This window comes from Hyla sarda, chromosome 2 (assembly GCF_029499605.1).
Source record: "Hyla sarda isolate aHylSar1 chromosome 2, aHylSar1.hap1, whole genome shotgun sequence".
In the NCBI taxonomy this organism is placed as follows: domain Eukaryota; kingdom Metazoa; phylum Chordata; class Amphibia; order Anura; family Hylidae; genus Hyla; species Hyla sarda.
This window is the reverse complement of record NC_079190.1, coordinates 335,971,292-335,987,084: the sequence shown is the minus strand read 5'-3', so window position 1 is coordinate 335,987,084 and position 15,793 is coordinate 335,971,292. Positions and strand designations below refer to the sequence as shown.

General features: G+C 38.8%; 1 protein-coding gene across 1 annotated transcript in view; it reads right to left on the bottom strand.

Moving 5' to 3' along the window:
• SLC26A9 (solute carrier family 26 member 9) overlaps nucleotides 1-15,534 on the bottom strand; it is an 81,927-nt gene extending 66,393 nt beyond the window's left edge. The window contains exon 1 of the mRNA XM_056558024.1: nucleotides 15,310-15,534. The gene's annotated coding sequence lies outside the window, so the exon portion shown is untranslated. The remainder of the gene's footprint in view (nucleotides 1-15,309) is intronic.
• Between the last annotated feature and the right edge of the window lie 259 nt (nucleotides 15,535-15,793).

Here is a 15,793-nt window from a genome sequence, read left to right as displayed (position 1 = left end):
TATATAGAAAAATAAAAGAGTTATAGGGAGTAAGTATACTCATTTTCTTACAAAAAGTTATAAGCAGTAAAAATAAAATAAAACAAAACTGGTATTGTTGTAATTATATTGACCTACAGAATAAGGATAACATGTCCCTATAACCTATAAAAGTGCACTGCATAGACTCGAAACCCACCAATAGTTGCACAATTGCTTTTTTAGTTCCGTTAATGTACTGTAAGATAAGCTATAATAATAAAGACGTTTTCAGTTTATATTACAGCTGACATCTGCCCCTGATGCCACAAACACTGCACACATTCCGGCATCATCTATTAGCTGGACAAGTATGGAATTTCAGGGAAACTTTTCTGTACCTGTTCCATTTTCATCCAATAGATAACAAAGGTTGGGATACATGATAAATGTATGTTAAAGAATTGGTGTTTTAAAGTACTTTATTTATTTATTTTTCCAAGACAAACAGTATGTAAGTTTTCCTCAGCTTGAGTGTGTTCCTTTTTTCACCTAAACTTGTAGAACAAATTGCATTATCTGTCTGACTACCTGGCACATTTTTTAGCATCTGTTGATACTCTATTTTGCACAACAAAGATTATGTTTCCTTGGTGCGTAACAAGCCTTTTGCTTGTCTTTTTGTTTAAGGTATATTCCTACGTTATATTCTCCTGGGAGCGGCTCCTATTTCTGGATTACTGAAATGTTTCCCAATATAACACAAGTGTCCTCTTGTAACCAACTCTTCTAGCTCTATGACGTTATCCCTTCATTTACACATAAAGTACAGTAAGATTACTTTAGGTATTCAATGGTTACTTGTCCAAGAAAAATACTGTTCGAAGATTTAAAATACCTTAAGGCTAAATTATCACCCACCTCAATGACATGCTTGATTCAACAAGAGCTTAAACTAAAATGATAATTATCAATATCCTGAAAGGGGATATCTATTTACATAAGTATAAATATATTTTGTAATGCTCAGATATATACTTGCTTTGTTATTCATAGATACAGCAGAAGTGTGGCCTCTGTCTAATACTTACATCTTGTTTTGTGAGTCAAATGTCTATCAAACATAAGGGTATATGCTGTAATGTCTGCATTAAAAAGTTAAAGCCCATAAAGTGCTAACCAGTGTGGGAACTATTATTTAGGACACATCCACTAAGGGCAACTTACCCTTCTGATGTTATGTCAAAAGGAATGTAAATTTCCACTTCAGCCAATGGATAATGTGGACATGTGACATTACATTACTATGAATAATATGTCACTTTTGTTTAATGGTCATAAGAATAGTGTCAAGAAACCAGTGAGAAATTTTGACTTTTTATTTAGGTCAAGGGTACTGTTTCTGTGTGTAATTGTGAGGAAAAAAAATTCTTAACGAATGAGAAATAAATTATTAATTATTAGTATAATTTTTTTTTAAAGATAAATCTGTATTGCTTTGCGAAGCATAACAGTCTACAAGAGAAGGGGGGAAAAGAGACAAAAGGTGATGGAAGAAGCTGTTGATATATGGCTATAGTAGGGTTATTGTAGGCTGTAGGCTTTTCTGAGGCGGGTGAGAGTCTCATATGTTGGGGTGGTGTGTCCTAGAGTATAGGGCAGCACTGGAGATATCTTGGAGATGGTTGTGTGTGGAGCATGATGAAGGTATGGACTAGCATTTTTGTCAAGGTTGCCAATTTTTTAGGAAAACCAACACAGAATATGCCCATGTGAACATGCTCTTATAGTTGAATATTTTTTTTTTTTGAGGTGAAAGCAGCAGGAGATGTTGTGGGCTTAGATGTGTGGCTTAAAGGACAGGGAGGATTCAAAGGTCATCTTGAGGCAATTTGTGGGATTGGGGAAGGATTTAAGCCATTACCTGTGATTGATAGTTCCAGTAAGGAAATTGACTCAGGTGAGTAGACAATAGGGGAGATTTATCAAAACCTGTCCAGAGGAAAAGTTGCTGAGTTGCCCATAGCAACCAATCAGATCAGTTCTTTCAAGGACTCTGAAAAAGGAAAGAAGTGATCTGATTGGTTGCTATGGGCAACTCAGCAACTTTTCCTCTGGACAGATTTTGATCTCCCCCAATAAAATAGAGTTTTCTCAATGTTGACTTTTAAAAAGTGAGAGTGGATGAAGAAAGAAAAAGCCCATACATGCCATGAAATCCAGGATAGCAGAAAGGTAACATGTTGATTATTGAGGTAAACCAGTCACTAGGTATTGAGAGTACGCACAGCATAACCAGTTTTAAGGGAACATGAAGAGAACAGAATCAACATAGGTACAGTGATGGTCAAATATAGCACCAAAGAGTGACCACCCAGAACAATGGATATGCAGCAAAATTGTACCACCTCTATAAGACATAAGAACTAAATATATCAATAGGATAATGCTGTTAACATATACCAAATAAACTAGACAATTTGACTGATAATGCCAAATGTGTCCTTCAACACTGAGTTAAAAACAGGAATTGCTCAGTTTAGGAAAACAGCTTAGTGCCGCCCTACAGAAATATACACATAGGGGGAGATTAATTAAAGATTACCTCTCATGATCTTGTTACATTTTATAATCCTCTCAGTTCACTTCCCCCATCATGATAAACCACCCTCTGCCTTTATTTTTATTATTGTATAGTTTTCTACCTTGATCTTGCTCTGTATTTTCTGCTCGGTCAGAATCACAGACTGGGAAGGGGCATTACCCAGCAGGCGTGACATAATCTGAAGCCATGCAGGGGAGAATTTCCTCCCTCACTCTGCTACACAAAGCCCAGAGCAGTTCAGTATGTGAGATGAGTTATGATTGGATAAGGCTGCACACACACCCCTCAGCACCCCAGACTGCATTTCCTGATTTTGGACTTCTGTCAGGCCAGCAGGAGTCCAAAGTCTGTGCAAAAGATGGGGGAAATGTACTCTGGACAAGTAGGGAGACACCTAGTGGCAGCTTTTTCAAACACAAATAAAACATAGAAAAGTAAAAAAAAATTTTAGACAAAGTACATTAGAAAGAATTTTTTATTTACCATAAGGAGTGCAATAGCAAAAATAAGTTTGCCCATTTAAGACCTGTGCTGAGGAAAAGTTGACAGTTGGCTATAGCAACCAATCAGATCACTTCTTTTATTTTCCAGAGGCCTTTTCAAAAATGAAAGAAGCAATCTGATTATCTGCTATGGGCAACTGGTCAGCTTTTTATTTGGACAGGTTTTGATGAATCTATTCCATAGTCACCATGAGGGCAGCAGCATCAGTCAGATGGGTCCTCTAACACTAACAATAATCTCCTTGTTACTACAATGTACTTGATAAATTCCCATTAATAAAAACATGGATAAGAATTTGTGATTACAATAAAAAGTGCAATGAAAAAGTTTTCTTCACCAATTTAGACGTGTAATTCCCTTTTTTATGTTTCCAATATAATGATCCAGAATCATCAAACTGCATAAGATAAAATCTGAAGAGATTTGCCAAGAACATCCAATCACAGCTCAGCCTTCATATCTTATCCCTTTCCTGACCCATGATGTACATGTAAGTCATGGGTCGGGTGAGAGGAATATGGCGCTGGCCCGAGAGTCGGGTTCGCGTAATAGCCAGCAAAAGCTGACATCTGCCAGTAATGATGGACATCGGAGATCGCTCTGATGTCCATCATTAAAAGGGGTACCCTGCTACTAGGCATCTTATCCTCTATCCAAAAGATAGGGGATAAGATGTCTGATCGCGGGGGTCCTGCCGCAGGTTGTTGCTTTTGCTGTACAGCTCCTTTAAAGGGGAATTCTTTACCACCATTAATATGCTAATGTGCTCTGCCTTCAACTCTCTATGTAATGTCTTTGCGAGGCTTCACTAGTTACCAGAGCAACTGCCTTCAGACAATGATTTCTACAATCATGTTGAGAATCATTTAGAAGAGAAATAAAAAATAAAAAAAAACACTCTAGGGTGCATTGTGGGGTGGTAGTTATTTTGTTTAAGGCACTTTTTAAATAAAATTGCAGATATACATTTGTGTACACATGATAAAGGGATGCAAATAATTTTGGCAACATTTTCCCAAAATGGCATACTAATATGCTCCTAAAAGTTACCCATAATACAACACACTATTCTTTAAGGTCTGCTCTGCTCTCTTTTCCTCTAACCAAAACCTACATTTTAGTAACTACTCACTTTTTTGTTCCTATGCCCATGCCCGCAGTCTACATTCAGCATTGGCAGAGACCAGCTGGGCAAAAAGATTCACAGATGTGTTATATTCAAGGACAATACCAGAAATCCGGGACTATATGATTGAATCCTTGATGCTTGTTAGAAGCCAGAAGAAAATCTAAACTCAACCTAAAAAAAAGGAGCTTTAAGGGGTCTGCACAGTTAAAGGAATATTTCAGGGAAGCCTATGTACATAGGGATTGATGCAGGTCTTGTAGGAAACACTGGTGCACCTTAAAGATTATTTACTCTTTAAATAACTCTTGAAAGAAAATTCCTCTTGATATTATGTCATTATTGGACTTCAGCTGCCTCAGTAATGCCTGTGACTCTGTAATTGTACAAGGACTCAGCATATGTGCTCCTAGTTTATGTTACAATCTATATATTTCTACATATCATGTTAAGGAGTTCATCATAAACATCATAAAAAAACGGACTGCTAATGTGATGAGCATACGCTGCTTAAAAGGGGGGTAATGTTAATAATGCTTAATTTTTGTATAACAAAAAAAATCATACCAATTTGTAGTTTATACTTTCCATACAATTTTCATTATCCATGCTAGCTCTCAGTGGAAACAGTCATTGTTTATATCATGAAACTAAAGATGTGCGCTGATCATGTGTTATTGCGTCCTCAGTGCATAGGTGATAAATGCCAGATCAGTTAGGGGCTCTTTGAAACCCAATGGGAGGGAATTCATCGTTTTCGCGGATTATTATGCCTTGAGAAAGCCTGCTTTGCAAGTGAGTTTTTTTTTTTTCCCAGTAGCTGCACAAAATTTGTTTGTTGTACACGTTACATAGCCCCTGGATAGTGAAAAAAGGTTGAAACGCTCACCTATTCCTATGCCAACTGGTCACTGGAGTATATTTGCGCAAGTGATAATAATTTTTGCACAATGGATAAATTCTGCGCACCAACTTTCGGTAAACATTAGGGGGAATTTACAGACTGTCATGTCACACTTGCTGTCATTGGATTCAGTACATACATTAAGAGGGATGTGTCTCTTTATGAATCGCCACTACAGCTGCGGCCCATGCGCAACATGTAGAAATCTATGCTCCAAGCTAACATATATTTCGGCTGTAGTTTATGCCAGTAACTCTGCCAGGTCATCTCCTCACATAAACCCCTCAAAAAGTCCCTATTTGCCAAGTGCTACAGCTTGACACAGCTCCTCGCTAGCCCTTACCTCCTAGCACCTCCTTAGTCGATGTACAGAGCTCTCTACATCAATCAAGTAGGGGCTGAGAGGTGAGGGCTAGTGATGGGCATGACAGGAGATTTTATAAGTATGGCAACCACTATCAGCTCTAGGAAAAGTACAGTTTTCTTTAATACTCAGCTATCCAACAGTGTCTGTAGCTCATTCTATCTGAAAAATGTTACCCATTTGTCAACCTGTGTATTTAATAAAAAATTTGTATTTGTAATTTCATTGGCATGGTTGTGTTTTCTACTAACTTATTTTACCCTGACAGCTATGAGTAAGTTCTGTACTGAATCGAAATGTGTACATTTCTGCATATGCCAATCATATTTTAAATGATAGGATGTATACATTTCACAATTTTTTGTTTTAACAGGCACAGGTTTCACCTCTGGGATCCTCAACCGTAGACCTGGGTATCCTAAACATGCTTGCAGATACTCAACTGCTGCAGTCTACAGAAAGCTCCATGCATTCCTTGCAACCCTCTACTTTAAAGTCTATGGGAATGATGGCAAGAAAAGAGCAAACAATACTCACTTCTAACTCTTGTAGGCTAGAACGGAGAGGGCTACATACAATGGGAAATCTTGTCCCAAAATGTATGGGTCCCACCTCCACTTGGCATAGCATAAATGCTTGAGACTAGAATGTGAAAAACATACAGGGGTGTTTTATAATGTTAGTGGCAACAACATTCACGTGTTTTATTTGTTCCAAATGGGCTTTGAACTTAATACATAATGGATTAATTTTATGTTTTGGCTTGCCTTGGGCAACCCAACTTGCCTTGGTATTTTACCTACCTAATTTAGTTTGAGAAATGTTAAATAGGTTGTATGAAATGGAAAAGGAAAAATACAGTTCCATCTAATAAAAGATTGGTGTACTTTGGACCTACCAGAGGAAATAATTTTGAAATCCCACCATCCTGAACAATGCTGTTATGATGGGTATAACTACTAGGGATCAGAATTAGCAGCTGATATAGGGCCAAGCAAATAAATGTCTCTTACTAGTACAGTAGGTCATGAATCAACAATATAAGAATAGCAGTAAGTGCTTACTCCAAAACAGCTAGACCATTAGGGCTTATTCAGGGATAAGCACAGGAGAACTTGGTGCTTATCCCTGAATAAATGGTTATATGCCCCTTACCTTGTTTACAAGCAAGCATTGTATGGCACAGTTAAAGTTTGTGCATAGGTTTGTTAGTACCCAGTAAAAGGAACCTGTCAATAGTTTCATGTTTCCTGAACCACAGGCAGCATGAAACACTGACAGGCTTTCCTATACACACCGACCAACAATTAACTCGAATGCCTTTTTAGAGTAGTCATAGTTGAATTTTTGGTCAGGAACCGGACTCTAAGTCATTGGAAAGGTCCCAGATCCATTCGACAGATAGGTACAACACTGTCAATCAGAGCTAGGGACCACATCAATGACTAAGAGCCCAGTTCCTGGCCAAAGAAACAAATATGATTACTTTGAACCGGCACAGCCATTTAATACCATTTCATGAATCTAAGGTCATTGTGATGGAAAACGTCACCTTGTTTCCAGTTTCTCATGGTTCAGACAGGATGAAACTAGTGACAGGTTCCCTTTAAAATAATGGTGATCTTATTTTTGAATACCATTTGCGTAAAATATTGGTCTAAGATAGCTACAACCAATCTACCTGTAATGTTAGTCAGGTCTAGCTTAGGCTGGGTTCAAACTGTGTTTCACTGTTTCCGATACAGTACGTTTCATTTTGCTGTATACAAAAACATGATCAAGCACGCTTATGTGGACATAAAAAATTGCAATCCAATTTTTTTTAATTTTGTAGGTCAATGCGAATTTGTATAAAATGTGTATGTTAAACTGAAACAAAAACATAGTGTAAATCTAGCCTTAGTAAAAACTAGTTTCTGCGGGGAAAAACTTTGTTATCTGATTATGACATATTGGCTTTATCGGTATAGTATCTAAAAGCCTGCAGCTCAGGAGAAGCAGCAGAATTATTTTACCTCCTTTTAAATAAAATGACCTCACATTAGAAATAAGGAAGGCACTGAAGAGTTAATACTTCCTTTTCATATCATATCAGTGTTCCTGTATCACATTTTCCACAGTTCTATGAGTGTTTTGCTCTTTGATAAGATTGAGCCATGTTTAGAAGTCACTTTCAAAGAGTCCTTCCTAGAAAATATTTTCACTAACCCATTACCTGCTGGAAAGAGTATAAGAAAAAGGCTGTACATGAGGTCTGTGTACTAATCTGTGCATTAATAGGTAAGACTATTTACTTCTGTGGTTCTATTAGTAGTGGGTGACAAATGTATACCATCTTATACATACATATATATATATATATATATATATATATATATATATATATATATACAGTCATGTTGGCACCCCTGAATTTTTTCTAGAAGATGAAGTATTTCTCATAGAGAAGGATTGCAGTAACACGTGTTTTGCTATATGCATGTTTATTCCCTTTGTGTGTATTGGAACTAAACCAAAAAAGAGAGTTAAAAAGCAAAATGGACATAATGTCACACAATACTCCAAAAATTGGCTGGACAAAATTATTGGCACCCTTTCAAAATTGTGGAAAAATAAGATTGTTTCAAGCATGTGATGCTCCTTTAAATTCTCCTGGGGCAAGTAACAGGTGTGGGCAATATAAAAAGCAGATAAAAATGAGAAAATGAGAAAAACTTAGTCTTTGCATTGTGTGTCTGTGTGTGCCACACTAAGCATGGACAACAGAAAGAGGAGGAGAGAACTGTCTGATGACTTGAGAACCATAATTGTGGAAAAATATCAACAATCTCAAGGTTACAAGTCCATCTTCAGAGATCTAGATTTGCCTTTGTCCACAGTGCACAACACAATCAAGAAGTTTGCAACCCATGGCACTGTAGCTAATCTCCCTGGGCATGGACAGGATAGTTCGAATGGTGGATAAGCAGCCCCAAACAAGTTCCAAAGATATTCAAGCTGTCCTGCAGGCTCAGGGAGCATCAGTGTCAGCCCAAACTATTCGTCGACATTTAAATTAAAATGACAGGAGACCCGGGAGGACCCCACTGCTGACAAAGAGACAAAAAAAAGCAAGATTACATTTTGACAAAAGGAACTTGAGTAAGCCAAAATCCTTCTGGGAAACCGTCTTGTGGACAGATGAGACCAAGATAGAGCTTTTTGGTAAAGCACATCATTACACTGTTTACCAAAAACAGAATGAGGCCTACAAAGAAAAGAACACAGTACCTACAGTGAAATATGGTGGCGGTCCAATGATGTTTTGGGGTTGTTTTGCTGCCTCTGGCACTGAGGATTACCAATGGATTTTGGGTCCCACTGTACAGCTCAGTGTCAGAAAGCTGGGTTTGCATCCGAGATCTTGGGTCTTCCAGCAGGACAATGACCCCAAACGTCAAAAAGCATCCAGAAATGGATGGCAGCAAAGCACTGGAGAGTTCTGAAGTGGCCAGCAATGAGTCCAGATCTAAATCCAATTGAACACCTGTGGAACACCTGTGAAGAGCGCCGGCTCCCGTGATATAACGAGGGGTCACGCGGTGACCCCACATCATATCGGGTCAGTCTTGGCACCCATCAACAGCCGGGTCCCCCTGCTAATACCGGACATTACCGATCGCGGTGATGCCCGGTATTAACCCTTCAGACGAGGCGATCAAAGTTGACCGGTGCTTCTGAACTAAAGCTAAAACCATCCCGGCAGCTCAGTCGGGCGGTTCGGGACCGCCATGGTGAAATCACAGCGTCCAGAACAGCTTGCAGGACAAGAGGAGGATCCCTACCTGCTTCCTGCGTGTCCGATCGCCGAATGACTGCTCCATGCCTGAGATCAAGGCAGGAGTAGTCGAGCAGCAATAACATTGATCAATGCCATGTTAATGCATGGCAGTGATCAGTGTAGGAAATTAGTGTAATGCATGTTTTAGTCCGCTATGGGGGCTATAACATTGCAAAAAAAAAGTAAATAAAATAAAGTGTTAATAAATGTGAATTATGAACAATTGATCGCTAAGCGATCACTAGAAACCTAAATTTCCCATCCAATATTAAAATATAACTTTTATTGAGCCATTAAAATCAAACTCACAATTTCCAAAGTACTTGTGATTGCACGCTACTTCCTGCTAATAATTCTGCATTGGAGATATTGTGACTGCAGTCCACAATTCTCTTAGTTAGTTAAATTTAAAACCACTAACATATTGACCGCCTGCCCGACGTTTCGCCACAAGCTGTAATGTGATTTAATGTGATTTAACCCCTTCCCTAATAAAAGTCAGAATTACCTCCCCTTTTCCCATAAAAAAAACCTTTGTAAATAAAAATTAATATAAACATATGTGGTATCGCCACGTGCGTAAATGTCCTAACTATAAAAATATATTGTTAATTAAACCGCACGGTCAATGGCGTACACATAAAAAAAATCTCAAAGTCCAAAATAGCTTATTTTTCGTCACTTTTTATACCATAAAATTTATTTATAAAAAACGATCAAAAAGTCAGATAAAAAAAAAGGTACCGATAAAAACTTCATATCACAGCGCAAAAAATGAACCCTCATGCACCTGCATATGCAGAAAAATAAAAAAGTTATAGGGGTCAGAAGATGACATTTTTAAACGTATACATTTTCCTGCATGTAGTTATGATTTTTTCCAGAAGTACGACAAAATCAAACCTATATAAGTAGGGTATCATTTTAATCGTATGGACCTACAGAATAAAGATAAGGTGTCATTTTTACTGAAATATGCACTGCGTAGAAACAGATGCCCCCAAAAGTTACAAAATGGCGTTTTTTTTTTCAATTTTGTCGCACAATGAGTTTATTTTCCATTTCGCCATGATTTTTTGGGTAAAATGACTAATGTCCTGAATTGGTGGTGCAAAAAATAAGCCATAATATGGATTTTTAGGTGGAAAATTTAAAGGGTTATGATTTTAAAAGGTAAGGAGGAAAAAACGAAAATGCAAAAACTGAAAATTGCTGAGTCCTTAAAGGGGTTAAAATTGTTGTTAGGAAAAGACACCCTTCCAATAAGAGAGACCTAGAGCAGTTTACAAAGGAAGAGTGGTCCAACATTCCGGCTGAGAGGTGTAAGAAGCTTATTGATGCTTATACGAAAGCAACTGATCTCAGTAATTTTTTTCCAAAGGTTGTACAACCAAATATTAAGTTAAGGGTGCAAATAATTTTGTCCAGCCCATTTTTGGAGTTTGGTGTGACATTATGTCCAATTTGCTTTTTTTTTCCTCCCTTTTTTGGTTTAGTTCTAATACACACGAAGGGAATAAACGTGTATAGAAAAACATGTGTTACTGCAATCCTTTTCTGTGAGAAATACTTTATTTTCTAGAAAAATTTCAGGGGTGGCAACATTTACAGCCATGACTGTATATATATATATATATATATATATATATACAGTATATGCATGATGACCAGTTTTCTGGTATTCTGGTCAATTCCTACCACCTCTTGCTATAAAGGGACAATAACTAACTTTCAGACTGGTCCAATTGTTAAACCAGAAAGTTAAACAGATTTGTAAATTACTTCTATAAAAAAAATCTTAATCCTTCCTGTACTTATTAGCTGCCGAATACTACAGTGGAAATTCTTTTCCGTTTGAAACACAGAGCTGTCTGCTGAATCACGAGCACAGTGCTCTCTGCTGACATCTCTGTCCATTTTATGAACTGTCCAGGGTAAAAGGAAATCCCCATAGCAAACATATGCGGTTCTGGACAGTTCATAAAATGGACAGAGATGTCAGCAGAGAGCACTGTGCTCATGATGTCAGCAGAGTGCTGTGTTTCAAAAAGAAAAGAATTTCCGCTGTAGTATTCAGCAGCTAATAAGTACAGGAAGGATTAAGATTTTTTAATAGAAGTAATTTACAAATCTGTTTAACTTTCTGGCACCAGTTGATTTTTAAAAAAAGTTTTTCAACGGAGTACCCCTTTAATGTTACTTCTTCAGTATTCTTTATTTCATGTCGCTGGGACAAGGTGCAGGGGGGGAGGTTGCGGGAGAGGTCAAACAGGGCTATGGACCCGTCTTGTGCTACAAGCGCTTCATAAGGCCCTTCACGGGCCTTATGAAGCGCTTGTAGCGCGAGACGGGTCCGTAGCCCTGTTTGACCTCTCCCGCAACCTCCCCCCCTGCACCTTGTTCCAGCGACATGAAATAAAGAATACTGAAGAAGCAACATTAATGGTGAGTGCGCTTGATTTTCTCTCTTTCGATTGGATTTAAAGAGAATCAGTTTTTCGCTAAAGTGTAAAAAAAACATGTGTCTTCCTTTTAAGGATAATGTAACATGACAGCAGTTTGTAGCCCTAGGGTACATCCACCTGTACAGGATCGGCTGCATACATTGTGCAGATGATTTTGCTACCCATTAACTACAATGGGTAGCAAAATCAGATGAGAAAATATGCAGCAGATCCTGCATGTGTGAACGTACCCTTAGGGTGAAAATGAAGGATCCAATGCTGCATATGAAACGTGTCAGACAATCACCGCATCAGTTTGTTGGAAAACGTATGCAGCTGCTGAATCATTTGTTTCCATCTGTAGTGCTGTTTTGAAATGTCCTCTCCAAAGCAGACTGCCTTATTGACACGAAACAGACACCATATATATTTGTTCCATATAGCTACATAAAGCCCTATAGATTCTTTAGAATAAGACTTTTATTTTATTTATCTGTAGCTAGCAATGCAGCTGAAATGTTGCCGTTTTATGGAAACAGTTAGGTTGTCTTATTCTAGTTATCATTTATAGATCCTTAATATGTTACTGGTTTTCGACAAAATTAGAGATCCTAGCAGAAAACTGTAAAATAAGCTTATTTAAAAATAAATCCTCCATAAGGTATGAGAACTGCTTCAAAGGGTCAAGCTTTTAAGAGAACCCAAGGCACCACAGGGGAATTAACACTTTATATATCCTTCTTAAAGGGGTATCCCAGTTTTTTTTTTTTTTAGCCTTTGAGTCCATGATGTCACATTATACAATACAATACTGTGTAGTATGCTCCTATTACATCTGTGTGCTACTTTGTTCCGTTTTCGTTCAGAGAATCCACACCCGGAAGTGCTGTAGTGCAAGTCTTTTTTTTTATTTTACTGTTATCTCTGACCTTTCCCAGCATTCCATGTGGCCAAAGACAATATGATGAGTCACATGGTCTCCAGAGGGAGCTTGGCTATGCTGTAGTTAGTGAGTGGATAGCAAGGTGAAAGATATTTACTGCAGTAATGCTATCCACTCACTACAACATAGCCACTCTCCCATGGAGAGGATGTGACTTATGCCATGTTGTTTCTGGCCGCAAGGAATGCTGGAAAAGGTCAGAGACAACAGTAAAATAAAAAAGACTTGTACTTCCGGCTGTAGGTTCGGTGCATGAAAATGGAACAAAGCAGTGCACACTGATAATAGAAGCATATTACACAGTATTATAACTTGGCATCATGGGCTCAAAGGCTGAAAAAAAAACAATCCTGGAATTGTCCTTTAAAGGACAACTGTAGTGGAACACTTTTATATATGCCCGTGCCCGGGCCTCAAAAATAAACAAAATAAACTCATACATACCTTCCTACGAGCCCCCGTTGGTCCGGCACAGGCCTCACGGTCCGGCAGTGCTGACGTCATTCCACTTCCTGGGGACGGGGACGCCGCAGAGCCGTCGGCGTATCACCGGCCGTAGCGATGTCCCGCCCCGCCCTGTGATAGGCTGAGCCCACTGTCATGTAAAAAGCCGGCCAGAGCTCCTAACATGACAGTGGGCTCAGCCTATCACCGCCCGGGGCGGGACATCGCTACGGCCGGTGATACACCGACGGCTCTGCGGCCTCCCTGTCCCCAGGAAGTGGAATGACGTCAGCACTGCCAGACCGTGAGGCCTGTGCCGGACCAACGGGGGCTCATAGGAAGGTATGTATGAGTTTATTTTGTTTATTTTTGAGGCACGGACATATAGAAAAGTGTACCATTACAGTTGTCCTTTAATGACATACAGAAATGACATTGCAGCAATGTGTTATCTAAAAGGGTCTTTTTAAAGCTCCTCTTTGTTAAACGGTGGATTCATCTTCTGCACGTAGGTGGAAGCCATCATGGAAGACAAGCACCCAAGTCTACTCTGTTGCATACACCTATCAGTTCTGTAATACTACTATTGAATATGTGATATTTCAAATCAAGATTTAAAATGTTAAAATATTTGTACTCTTGTACTGCTCATGGGGTGTTCAATCTGAACTAAAAGCCTAGGGGAAGGGAATTTGTCTTCATAAGCAGTGTGGAATGCCTGACATGTTATACGTCACTTAAAAAGAAGAATGATCTTTCTGGGACTATTGTAGACATGGAGTTGTCCAAAAGAAAGTGCAGTAGCAAAAAGGATCTTAGTGGAAGGGGCCTTCATATCCAAGGAACATTTGTTAAAGAAGTTGGGAGAAAGACTGAAGCCTGAGAGATATTGGAATGTGTTCTTAAAGGGGTACTCCACCCCTAGACATCTTATCCCCTATTCAAAGGATAGGGGATAAGATGTCTGACCGCGGTGGTCCTGCCTCTGGGGACCCCCGCAATATAGCATGCGGCTCCCACCTGTTTTTGGTCCCAGAAACAGGTGGGTGCCGTATGCTATGTTGCGGGGGGTCCCCAGTGGCGGGGGTCCCCAGCAGTGGGACCCCCGCGATCAGACATCTTATTCCCTATCCTTTGGATAGGGGATAAGATGTCTAGGGGGTGGAGTACCCCTTTAAGCCCTGAAACATGTGACATGAGGAAAGCGAGACAGAGATAACCTGATGTCTTGACACCTATGAATTAGGAAGAGATAAGAGGCAAATATATTGATATGTAAAGTAATGACGACCTTCCGAGCCCTTATACTGTTATCACCTTTTTATTAGGTGTAATGCATTGATCTCACTATTAATGTCATGCATGAACCTGATAAGAGTTACTACAAGTGAATGGAACTTATAAGAACATACAATGCTCCTCCTAAAGCATGAGCTATAAAGTAGAATGAAACGTAAAAGAGAAGGTGAGAGGAATTGTGTTCTTTAAAAGAAGAAAATTCTGTATTCAGGTATACAGGAAAAGAGGTATTAGGTAATAATACTTGTTTCCTAAAATCAATAAAATGTGATAATATGATGCAGTTGGAGGAAAAGAGAAAGGTGGTTAATGCCCTGAATCTGTATGACAAAGACATAGTATATACGGTGTTAATATCCAAGAAATAGATCTGTGGCTGTGATGTTAATCTCCAACTCAAATATACAAATTTATGTTCTGTAAAAAGAACACGTCCTTATGTTTGCCAAATGATTATGAATTATCTGTGCAAAAATCATTTCTTTCTGCACAGTTAATATGCCTTTATTCAACCTGACATCCTCTTGCATTTCTAGTACAAGCTGTTCTATCTGTATTATTCTATGCAGCCTATTACCTAGCAATCCATCGCACATACTGTTATGTTATTTTACACATGGAAGAAATCATTTTTTGTTAATTCAGTAAGTTCTATAAATCGATTCAATTCAATTATTTACAAATATGATGACATTTTTATCACTTCAAATGGATAATATAGAAATATAGATAAAATAAAGATATCTATCTATCTATTTGGCAAAACAATTAAACAAATGCAAATTCGGGGGAAATAATCGATAATGAATGTTCTTTTAAAAATGGTTTTAGTTTGTTATAAATGTCCATCCGTATCATCTATATGCTGGGTGTGTATGACAGAAGGGTAAGCTCTTACCTGGCAGCCTGGTATCCAGAGTGTGATCTCACCAGTAGTTTTCAAGGTGTGCTAGAGGCTATTGAAGTGGAGGTACTTGAAGTGGAGGGAGAAAGTAAATGCAAGCGCTCACCTCTCTGATCTCAACTGACTCATTTATAAACAGTGGCAAATGGGGAGGGGGGAGGCAGGGAGAAGTTGGGGATTGGCTGCACATGAGAAGTGATTATGAATGGCATAACAGGGCTTAAGCCAGGTGATAGGAAAAACTGATAAGAAGAGAAGTGGGTGGGATAGTGAATGGAGGGGGCAGTGGGGAGAACAGAACAGCCCTCTTTTTGTTCCTACATCTGCCCTCCCACCCTTTTGCTTCCTTTTCTGCCTTGATCTGATTCTGAAATTTCCTAAATACGTTCTAGGACAATAGACCACATTGAGTACTCCAAAGGTTTCCCAAGAATTGAACTCCATGTAAAGAGAGAGCAGTAAGGAAAAAGGCTTAGAG